This window comes from Triticum dicoccoides, chromosome 7B, assembly GCF_002162155.2.
Source record: "Triticum dicoccoides isolate Atlit2015 ecotype Zavitan chromosome 7B, WEW_v2.0, whole genome shotgun sequence".
NCBI lineage: Eukaryota > Viridiplantae > Streptophyta > Magnoliopsida > Poales > Poaceae > Triticum > Triticum dicoccoides.
The window spans coordinates 271,265,223-271,277,219 of record NC_041393.1 but is presented as its reverse complement, the minus strand read 5'-3'; the positions used below and the strand labels follow the sequence as shown (position 1 = coordinate 271,277,219).

General features: G+C 44.4%; 1 pseudogene; it reads right to left on the bottom strand.

Moving 5' to 3' along the window:
- Positions 1-256: 256 nt before the first annotated feature.
- Positions 257-11,997, bottom strand: part of LOC119338865 — a 33,809-nt pseudogene continuing 22,068 nt past the window's right edge.

Sequence of the window (11,997 nt, the reverse complement as noted above, 5' to 3'; positions counted from 1 at the left end):
GATCGTCCGGAGGGCCGCCCTGGTCCTTTCCAAGCAAGGAGTGCATAACCTTGCTCAATCCTCGTCGGGCAGGCTGTCAGAGCGCAGCTGGAGCTTGTCTTCCGCGCCCCAACCTTCCACAAGGGGCGGGAGCGCTCCTGGAGCAGTGCCAGGCGCTGCGTCAGGAACTCCTTGACGATCATGGGCCCTGTCAGCTTCTCTGCCCCCGTTAGCTTCTCTGCCTTCAAGTTAGCCTCCATCTGCTTTAGCAGCAGCCTCACCAGGGGGTCGGCGAGCTTATCGTGAGACCACCCTTCTCGGACATCCGGAGCCCAGTTAGCAGCTCCAGCAGGGCATGGGAGCACTTGGCATCCATGAGGATCCACTTGTTCCGGAAGTCCTCCACCTTTTTCCCGTCGTGGGAGATCACATGTAACACCTCTAGAATCATGCTACAGTAATCTCCCCTAAAGGTGGCCATGTCATCAACCATTACTATGCAAATTGCCACTTCATGAAATCTAAGTCAAATTCAAATATAAAATAAAGTCAAATAAATTATTTCTCCAAGCAGTAAATCAAAATTGTTCGCTGGGTTGCAAATATTCACTAATTAAATGTCATGAATGATTCAAAACCATTTGATATATTTAATTTCCCCTGGAAATTAAAGCAGTTTCAAATCAGCATTTTTAAATGATTTCCCAGTTGTGAAAAATCCTAATCAATTCAAATTCCTTCCGAACTTTTTGTGGCAGAGGCAGATATTGTAATGTATTTATTTGGCCAAGTTCCACATTTTACAAAGACCAAATGGCAGCTCAAATATTGCAAACAAATTCTGTAAAAGAAAAACAGAAAACCATATATAAAAAAGGGCCTAACTACTACTGTGCACTAGTAGCCCATTGCCACCGTGCATAGCCCAGCCCAACAATCCCCTTTTCCCCTTCCTCCTACTACAGAGGCAGGCAGGGGATCGTGGCGGCCATCCCATGGCCCCCGGCCAGGTGCCGGCCATCCGGCGTCCTCCCGATGTAGATAAGAACCACCCCGACACAATGGACCAACCCTAGCCCCTCGCTTCCCCTCTATTGCTCCATCAACGATCTAGAAGCGCAACCAAGCGAAGACGTCATCGACGCGCCGCCGTGGATCCCGCGGCCACCGGCCACCCCGAGTTGCACCACGGCGTCCAGGCGGCCCGCCGTCGTCGCCTCCTTCCTCTACGCCCTTCGTTTCGTCACCAGGCCGCCGCCAAGCTCGCCATCGCGGGTCTTCTCTACCACGGCCGTCATCACCTCGCCGCTCGATCCGCTCGTCTCCGACCAGCCCCGTTCTCCCCGACCTCGCCATCGAGCTCGTGGTGACCATCTCGTCCGGTTCCCCCTCCTGCCGGCCTCGATCCGTCGTCGTATTGCCCACCACCGCGCTACGAACGCCATGGTCGAAACTCGCGCTTGCCCACGCGTCGTGCCTCGCCTCGGGCCGCGAATGGTCGAGCCTGCCCGCCCCGTGTGCTTCTCCCCATCCACGCCCGTTGCTGCTCCCCGCGCTCCCCTGCCCGCGAGCTCGCAGCTGTCCGCTGCTCACGCTGCCCTGCTGCTTGCGTTGCTGCTGCTTCTATCAATGTTGCTCTGTTGCCGCCATCGCTGTTGCTCTGCTACTGCTAGTGCTAGCTGCCGCTGCTGCTGTTACGTGCTGCTGCCGCTGCTAGAACTGCTGCTACTACAGCCAGCTGCTAGTACCGCTGGCCATGGCCATGGCCAGGTCAAGCTGTGCTCTGCGTGCGTGTGTGTTCTGCGTGTGAGTGTTCTGTGTGTGTGCGTGAGTGCGTGTTGTGTGTGTGGCCGGCCATGCTAGTTAGTTTAGTTAGTGTTGTAGTAGTTAATTAGTCTAATAGTAGATGACATGTGGGACCAACTTCTATATTAAAGTGCTAAACTAGATTTAGAATAGCTAAGTCCGTGACAAGTAGCCCCCCTTCACTGTTCACTTTGACTAGTCAATTCTAACTGGGCTGTTGACTAACTCAACTGGGCCCTAGCCCCACATGTCAGCTTCTCTATACTTCTGGCTGGGTACACTTTTGGGTACCCATAGCCTTTTTCCTTTTAAATTCGTTTTAGTAATAAATCCAAGAATTTCGGAAAAACTTTAATCTTTGAAAATTCATAGTAATTAAACCGTAACTCGGATGAAAATGTTTTCTACATGAAAATTGCTCAGAAAAGTCCAAAAAATCCGGATACGTGGTTTGTTTACCTGTCAGCTGCCTCTAACTATCTGAACATGGAACACTCCCCCTCGGGTCATTAGTCTAACACAGGTCCGGAACCGGGAAAATATTCCTGGTTGTTTTCCCCCTTCACCTATATCGTGTAGCCATACGTTAGGTCACACCCGACACATCATATTGCCATGTTATGCTTTGTGATGCTATGTTTGCTTAATATTTATTGTTTCTTCCCCCTCTCCTTCTCCGATAGACCTCGAGACCGCTGCTAATGCCCCTGTGATCGACTACGTCACCGACGAATCTTTTTCCTTTACAGCAGAGCTTCCAGGCACGCCCCCCCTTTGATCATCCTGATATCACCCATTCCATTCTCTCATGCTTGCATTAGATTTTGCTACTGTTATTGTTTGCCCCTATTCTGCTGCATAGCCTGCTTTTGTAACCTGCTTATTGTTACCTTACCTGCTTATCCTAAACTGCTTAGTATAGGTTGGTTAGTGATCCATCAGTGACCCCCACCTTGTCCTTGTTGCCCCTACTTCATCATCGAAGACCCGATCAACGGGATCGAAGACCAGGCCCCGGCACTGCACATCACTTTCCCCTTAGTTGATCGACACTGTTGGGTTACTATCGAGTGACGAGGGTGAGACCTCTACAACACTTCTGATGTTAACCCTGTATGGTAGCTATTCGGTAGTGGTCATCGAGGGTGATTCCGCCTTAACCACTTCCGATACGACTCTGTCATGCAACCCCTCAAGTGTGAACCTCGGGGGTGATTCCTCTTACGTTCACCTTGATGATTACATCGAGTGGATTTCATTGGGGGTGATTCCTTGGGTTTTCCACTTGATGTTTGGACACACAGATACTTGGACTTTAGAACTGTTACTTGGAAAGGCGGGTCGACCCTGAGGGGTACCCGCGAGTGGTGTGGAGATGGTTTGACCTGGAAGGTGCCCGCGAGATAATTACGAGGCATGGCCGGGCATTCTTAGCCCTTCCCGCAAGTCCTCGAGATGGGGCAACGGGTCACATCTTTCGTGAGTCTTTGCTTGTTACCGCGCATTTCTAATCCACTACGATTTCGATATTTGATCCGAGGGGCCTCTAGCCTGATAGCACTAACCATCACGTGGGCATAGTATGGGCGTCCTGCATCGTATGCATCAGCCAAAGCTTAATAGACGTCAGCGACTGAGCGGCATGCGCCGGGTTGGACTGTTAAGCTCCCGTCTTTTTGAAGGAGGTAGCTAGGCCTGCTCACCGACCGTGTACGCAACATGCAGGAGTTCCCGAGGCGATGGCCCATGACTCCTGGGCATAGGTTTACTCCGGCGTGCTGACCTCTCTATTAAGCCTAGGTCGGGTTGCGGCGTATTGTTTGGCCGAGGCCGGGCATGACCCAGGAAAGTGTGTCTGGCCGGAGTTAATCGAGCGTGGTGGGTAAGTTGGTGCAACCCTTCAGGGAAGAAAACATCCATCGATAGCCTGTCCTATGGTAACGGACGCTCGGAGTTGTATCCCGATCGATACAACTAGAACTGGATACTTGTGATGAGAATTGGATTGTGATGAGAAATGGATAGTATGGCTCTGGGATTTCTTTCTCGCAGGGAGTCGAGAAAAGATCTCTGGCCGAGGTTGATAACACTGCTACTACTTTACTTTATGCTAATCTACTCCCTCCTGTTTGCTGCAAGATGGTGGTTTACGGAAGATGCTAGTCTTCGATAGGTCTAGGCCTTCTCTCTATTCTGGCATTTCTGTAGCCCAGTGCACATATACAACCTTCCTTTGATAATGTTGCATATGTAGCGTAGATCCTTGCTTGCGAGTACTTTGGATGAGTACTCATGGTTGCTTTGCTCCCTTTTTCCACCTCTTTCCATTCTTCTCGGATGCTGCAACCAAATGGTGGATCCCACGAGCCAGACGACACCACTGACGACTTCTACTACCCCGAGGGTGCCTACTACCACGTGATGGACGCCGACGACCAGGGGTAGTTAGGAGGCTCCCAGGTAGGAGGCCTTGCCTTTTCGATCATGTTGCTTTTGTGCTAGCCTTCTTAAGGCAAACTTGTCTAACTTATGTCTGTACTCAGATATTGTTCCTTCTGCTGACTCATTGTATTCAAGCTGATGTATTCGACTGTCTGTAGGTAGCCCCCCTTCCAACTCCTTGGCCGAAGTTGAGTCTAGTACTTGAAAACGGTTTTTCTAACATGGATGTGTGGATTACGGGCCCACGTCGCCATTGGGTGGTATTAGGATCTTTTATTCCTCATCTATACTCTGGGACTCTAATCTCTCTTCCATTCGGGTTAAACATTCTACTAACTCTGAAATTAGGTTCTCGTACCCACTTCCTCCCGGAGAGCCCCGACATTACCGATGATCGCTTGCTTCGCCAGAAGATTTTGTGGATACTCTTCGGTGTTTCCCTAGACCCTGTGCCCACTGCTTTGCAGTTCCTGACCACCGATAAGTTCCCATGGATAACATCGTTGCCGTTTGTACCTTCATCCCCAGTTGCTCTTGTTGTTAGAAGTTACCCCTAGTACTCTCCGTTGTTCCAAGAATCCTTTGTGCCTTCTGCTTTGCAGCTTCTTTTCGCATTGCGGATAATTCACTTAACCGGGGTTCGTTCGTCCCCAGTTGTTCTTATGCTTTCCAAAATACCTAAAAATGCTATCTGATCTTTCAAAATCCTCTGCAGCCTATTGCTCTTGATTCTCCTTGCCTGCTTGCATTAGGATTAATTCCATATGTCTAGCAATATTCTTTAAAATTCTTTGTGATTGTCATTCTGTTCCTATGGATTCAGCGTGTGTGCGAATATTCGCAATCATCAATTAATCCTTGGAAATTTTATTTCCGGCTTAGACATCCTTCCAGATACAAGTTGGTTCTTGCCCTATCCAGATTTGATCGGGTGCACCATCGGGTGCACCTCTAAATCTATTCAACTAACTCATCTTTTAATCAGAGCATCTGATCCTGATACACCAATCTGGAAATCATAATTTCTTTGCATTTTAAGCATCAAATTATTCAGATGTTTCTATAATCCGATGCCTTTGCATTCTTCTTCATCTGGTTGAGTATCGATCACATCAGCTTCGTTATGGATCGCTAGACCCCTTGCTGGATTTTATCCGACAACATCCTTCATATGCAATAAACTTGTGAGCCTTTCCTTGGATACATAAAGCCTTTGGTAAATTGAATCCTCACCTTTTGTCAACCATGCTCTGCTTTCGAGCTGGTATATTCTAATCCTGAAGTTAGTGGTATATGTTCCTAAGATACCCCTACGGGTTGAACCTATGCCTTCCCTAATCCGTGTGAACTCAAAAGAGATGTGAGTCTTACTCTTCTGGTACTTCGCCAGATAAATCTTCTGCACTACAATTTCTTCAAAAACGAGGAGTGAATGAAAGGTTATGCATTGAAGAAGTGGGAGTCGACCTTGAACCTTTGCGTTCATGCCCATGGACCCGATGTAGAACTTATCATGGAAGCTGCTCGTAATGATTACCCCTTGTTATAAGTTCATCTTGTATCGGTGGTTTGATCATTCATAACCGCAGTTTCAACCATATAGTTTGTCCTTAATTCCATTTCCCGGACAAGTTAAAATACTTGTCTTCTGCAGATCGTTTCATCTGTCCAACCTCTATTTTTGATCTACCTCGAGTATTGCCCCTTGTTATCTTGAGGATATTGTGTCATTGCACTACCTCTTGTGAATTCTCATTGGAATGATACTCCATCACATCATTCCCAGCCTGGTCGGCTATATCATTATCAAGCTAATTTTAACTGTGCTACCCAGTCCTTCTTCCTAGAGAACAACTTTTGATGACGAGCTAAGCTTACATCGATCTTCCTCGTCTTATCATTTCACCTCAAAAAACAAGCTTGATTTCGAGCTTGTGTCGCATCTGTGGTTCCAATAACCTTTCGCTTCATCATTCCTTTTGCTTGACGTCATTGTTGTTCGATGGCCTCTTCATAGTACCTTGACAAAATCTGTCGTGATTCCCATCAATATACTGACTTGTCTTAGGCTATCAATCGAATTCATGGCTAGAAATACCATCCCTGCCCCTCAATGATTTGTGATATCATCGATACCTTCTTGACTTTCTGCCAACACAGACCTGGTTGTGCTTGGTTATTCCTTACGTTCCGAGGTAATCTTGGAAGTGTTCCTTTGTATCCTTTGTGATCTTCAGATCCAACTCTGATCCGAAACACCATGTTATTGCTACCTCGAAGCATGACTCTGGTACTCCGTATATCAACAAGAACATTGGAAGCGCAATGTGATACGTCTCCGTTCGTATCTACTTTTCCAAACACGTTTGCCCTTGTTTTGGACTCTAACTTGTATGATTTGAATGGAACTAACTCGGACTGACGCTATTTTCAGCAGAATTGCCATGATGTTGTTTTATGTGCAGAAAACAAAAGTTCTCGGAATGACCTGAAACTCCACGGGATGTCTTATATAAAATAATAAAAAATCCTCGCCAAAGATGAAGACCAGGGGGCCCACACCCTGTCCACGACGGTGGTGGCGCCCCCCCCCCCTCCTGGGCGCGCCCCTACCTCGTGGGCCCCCTGGAGACCCTCCAACACCAACTCCAACTCCGTATATTGGCTTTCGGGGAGAAAAAAATCAGAAAGAGGAAATCATCGCGTTTTACGATACAGAGCCGCCGCCAAGCCCTAATCACTCTCGGGAGGGCTGATCTGGAGTCCGTTCGGGGCTCCGGAGAGGGGGATTCTTCGCCGTCGTCATCATCAACCATCCTCCATCACCAATTTCATGATGCTCACCATTGTGCTTCAGTAATTCCATCGTAGGCTTGCTGGACGGTGATGGGTTGGATGAGATTTATCATGTAATAGAGTTAGTTTTGTTAGGGTTTGATCCCTAGTATCCACTATGTTCTGAGATTGATGTTGCTATGACTTTGCTATGCTTTATGCTTGTCACTAGGGCCCGAGTGCCATGATTTCAGATCTGAACCTATTATGTTTTCATGAATATATGTGTGTTCTTGATCCTATCTTGCAAGTCTATAGTCCCCTACTATGTGTTATGATCCGGCAACCCCGAAGTGACAATAATCGGGACCACTCCCGGTGATGACCATAGTTTGAGGAGTTCATGTATTCACTATGTGCTAATGCTTTGTTCCGGTTCTCTATTAAAAGGAGGCCTTCATATCCCTTAGTTTCCAATAGGACCCCGCTGCCACGGGAGGGTAGGACAGAAGAATTCATGCAAGTTCTTTTCCATAAGCACTTCTGACTATATTTGGAATACATGCCTACATTACTTTGATGAATTGGAGCTAGTTCTGTGTCACCCTATGTTATGACTGTTACATGACGAACCGCATCCGGCATAATTATCCATCACTAATCCGGTGCCTATGAGTTTTCCATATACTGGTTCTCGCTTATTTACTTTTCCGTTACTACTATTACAATCACTACAAGATACCAAAAACATTACTTTTGCTGTCTTTACTTCTGTTACGGATACCACCACTATCATATTACTTTGCTACTAAACACTTTGCTGCAGATACTAAGTTTCTAGGTGTGGTTGAATTGACAACTCAGCTACTAATACTTGAGAATATTCTTTGGCTCCCCTTGTGTCGAATCAATAAATTTGGGTTGAATACTCTACCCTCGAAAACTGTTGCGATCCCCTATACTTGTGGGTTGTCAAGACCTTTTTCTGGCGCCGTTGCCGGGGAGCATAGCTCTATTCTTTGAGTCATTTGGGATTTATATCTGCTGGACACTATGAAGAACTTGAAAGACGCTAAGACAACAATTTATCCCCAACTACGAGGGGAGGTAAGGAACTGCCATCTAGCTCTGCACTTGATTCACCTTCTGTTATGAGTAAGCTAGGGACACCTAAACTTGCTTCTGCTATTCGTTCCGATATGTCGCATGTTATTGATGATGCCACTTCTGCTATGCATGATACTTATGATGGAACTACTTCTATGCTTGATACTACTGTGCCCCTTGGTAAATTTCTTGATGACCAGATTTCTAGGTCTAGAGAAAGAGAAATTATTGAATCTGAATACGATGATGAGAGTGATTATGAGAATATGCCTGCTATTCTTGAGGGTTATCTTTTTCATGTGGAATCTTCTACAGATATTTTTGCCTGCCAGGATAGATACGAACTTAAGAGGCTGCTAGTTAAATGGAGTAAAGAATCTCTTAGAGATAGAATGAAACCCGACCCTGCTTTTGCTACTTCACCTATCTGTGTTCCCGATAAGGATTATTATGAATTTTCTGTTGATCCAGATATAATTACTTTGGTTGAATCTGATCCTTTCTATGGCTATGAGTCTGAAACTGTTGTGGCACATCTTACTAAGTTAAATGATATAGCCTCCCTGTTTACTAATGATGAGAGATCGCGCTACCTTTATAAACTCAAAATATTTTCGTTCTCATTACAGGGTGACGCTAAGATATGGTTTAATTCTGTTGATCCTGGTTGTGTGCGTAGTCCCCAGGATATGATTTATTACTTCTCTGCTAAATATTTCCCTGCTCATAAGAAACAAGCTGCTTTGAGGGAAATATACAACTTCGTGCAAACTAAAGAAGAGAGTCTCCCACAAGCTTGGGGGAGGCTTCTCAAGTTACTTAATGCTTTGCCTGATCATCCTCTTAAGAAACCTAAAATACTTGATATCTTTTATAATGGACTAACAGATGCTTCCAGAGATTACCTGGATAGTTGTCCTGGTTCTCTTTTCAGGGAAAGAACACCGGATGGAGCTGAAATTCTATTGAATAATATGTTGACAAATGAAAATAATTGGGCACCTCCCGAGCCACCTCCTGAGTCAGCTCCTGAGCCAATTAGTGAGCCTATTCCTAAACCAACTCCGAAGAAGAGAGGTGTTCTATTTCTCAGTCCCGAAGATATGCAAGAGGCAAAGAAATCTATGAAAGAAAAAGGTATTAAAGCTGAAGATGTAAGAATTTACCTCCTATTGAAGAAATACACGGTCTTAATTTACAGCCTGTTAAAGAAGTATATGATCTTAATTCCTTATTCACTGAAGAACCTCCTGATCCCGATATCCCGACACAGGTAGTAAAGGTAAATTCTCTCTATAGATATGATAAAGCTGAAGTCCCTCCTACTAAAATTGCTAGTCATTGCTTGGATGAGTTTGATGACTTTATGTTTAAGTAAGATGACTTTAATGCTTATTTTGGTAGACAATTAAAACAGAATACCTTTATGATTAAACGTTTGGGTGATTTTATGGTTAATATTAGAGGCGGACTTAAACTTGTTAGCAAACATGCTTCTATGGTTACCACTCAAGTAGAACAAGTGCTTAAAGCTCAGAAAGAAGTGCTTGATGAAATGAATAGTAAGAAAAATGATTGTGCTGTTAGAGTGGCTACTAGAACTGGTAGAATGACTCAGGAACCTTTTTATCCTGAAGGTCACCCTAAGAGAATCGAGCAAGATTCTCAGAGAAATAATATTGATGTACCTAGTTCTTCTAAAAGGAAGAAAAAGAAAAATGATAGGACTTTGCAAACTTCTAGTGAACCTATTGCTGAGCCACCTAAGAATCCAAATGATATCTCTATGTCTGATGCTGAAACACAAGCTGATAATGAACATGAACCTAGTGAAAATATTAATGATGATGTTCATGATGATGCTCAACCTAGTAATGATAATTATGTAGAAGTTGAACCTGCTGTCGATCTTGATAACCCACAATCAAAGAATCAACGTTATGATAAAAGAGACTTTGTTGCTACGAAAAATGGTAAAGAAAGGGAACCATGGGTTCAGAAACCCATGCCTTTTCCTCCGAAACCATCCAAGAAAAAGGATGATGAGGATTTTGAGCGCTTTGCTGAAATGATTAGACCCATCTTTTTGCATATGCGATTAACTGATGTGCTCAAAACAAGTCCTTATGCTAAGTATATGAAGGATATCATTACTATAAAAGAAAGATACCGGAAGCTGAAATTTCCACCATGCTTGCTAATTATACTTTTAAGGGTGGAATACCAAAGAAACTTGGAGATCCAGGAATCCCTACTATACCATGCTCCATTAAGTGAAATTATGGTAAAACTGCTTTATGTGATCTTGGAGCCGGTGTTAGTGTTATGCCTCTTTCTTTATATCATTGACTTGACTTGAATAAGTTGACACCTACTGAAATATCTTTGCAAATGGCTGATAAATCAACTGCTATACCTGTCAGTATTTGTGAGGATGTGCCTGTTGTAGTTGCAAACGTCACTATTTTAACGGACTTTGTTATTCTTTATATTCTCGAGGATGATAGTATGTCTATTATTCTTGGAAGACCATTCCTTAATACTGCAGGGGCTGTTATTGATTGCAACAAAGGCAATGTCACTTTTCATGTTAATGGTAATGAGCACATGGTACACTTTCTGAGGAAACAACCTCAAGTTTATAGTATCAACTCTATTGGAAAAATTCCATTGATTATATTTGGAGGTTTTGAATTTCCTCTCCCCACTGTCAAGAAAAAGTATGATATTCTTATTGTTGGGGATTTTCATATCCCCGTTGAGGTAACTTAGTGTTATTCGAAATTTCTCCGGTTCCGTGTTATTCGGAATGAGTTTGTTAACAAGACTTGATCAACCTTGTTAGTGGGTTCATTTTGATGATCACGAGATGGATGAAACTAGAAGCACAACTTTCTGTACCCTCTTTATATTTTCTGTTATTTAGTAAAAATAAAGTAAAACTAGTATTTTTCTGTCTATTTCCTGACTTATCCATGCAATATAAAAATGTCCCGAAAATAAAAGTCCTCGGAATGCCATGCCAATTTAATATGTTTTTTTCGAGAATATTTGAGGATTTACTGTGCAAAAATTACCGCGGGGGGAGCTGCCACCGGGCCACGAGGGTGGAGGGCGCGCCCTACCCCCCTGGGCGCGCCCCCTGCCTCGTGGGCCCATGGTGGCCCTCCTCCACTTATCCCTGCACCCATCTTGTTCCTTTGCCTCACACAAACACGAAAAACCACCTCAACCACAAGTTTCAGCCCCTGTTGCTGTGATTTTCGATCTCCTTGCTCAAAGCACCTCTCGCAAAACTGCTTGGGGAGATTGTTCCTTGGTATGTAACTCCTCCATTGGTCCAATTAGTTTTTGTTCTAGTGCTTTATTCATTGCAAATTTGTGTTGCATAGGTGACCATGTTCTTGAGCTTGCATGTGAAATTTATATGGTTCCCTGTAGTTCTAATGCTTGATATAGGCTCTAGGCACTTGTGGGAGTTGTTGCTATCAATTTTATTGAAGTTGGTTCACTTTTATTTGAAGTTACTAAAAATTTCAGATTATTTCAGAAATAATGAAGAGACTTTTGAGGGGCTCGTCGAGCCGAAGCTCGAAGGAAAAACAAAAGGAAGAAGAGCAGAAGCCCAAATTTAATTTGCCTTGCAGCGCGGAGGTCCGGCCGTGTGAATGGCCTTCCGATGACTTCTTGAGGAGAGTCGGGATTTATGAGGATTTCTATTTATTGATTGAGAATGCTGGCCTCACCGACTTCCTCCGCGACCAACGTCATCAGTATCTCTTACTCACAAATACTTTTGTGCAAAACTTCTACTTTTTCCCTAAGAAATCACCTCCATCAATAGAGATTCATTTATATGACGTTGTTAAGGAGATGCCATTAGCTGAA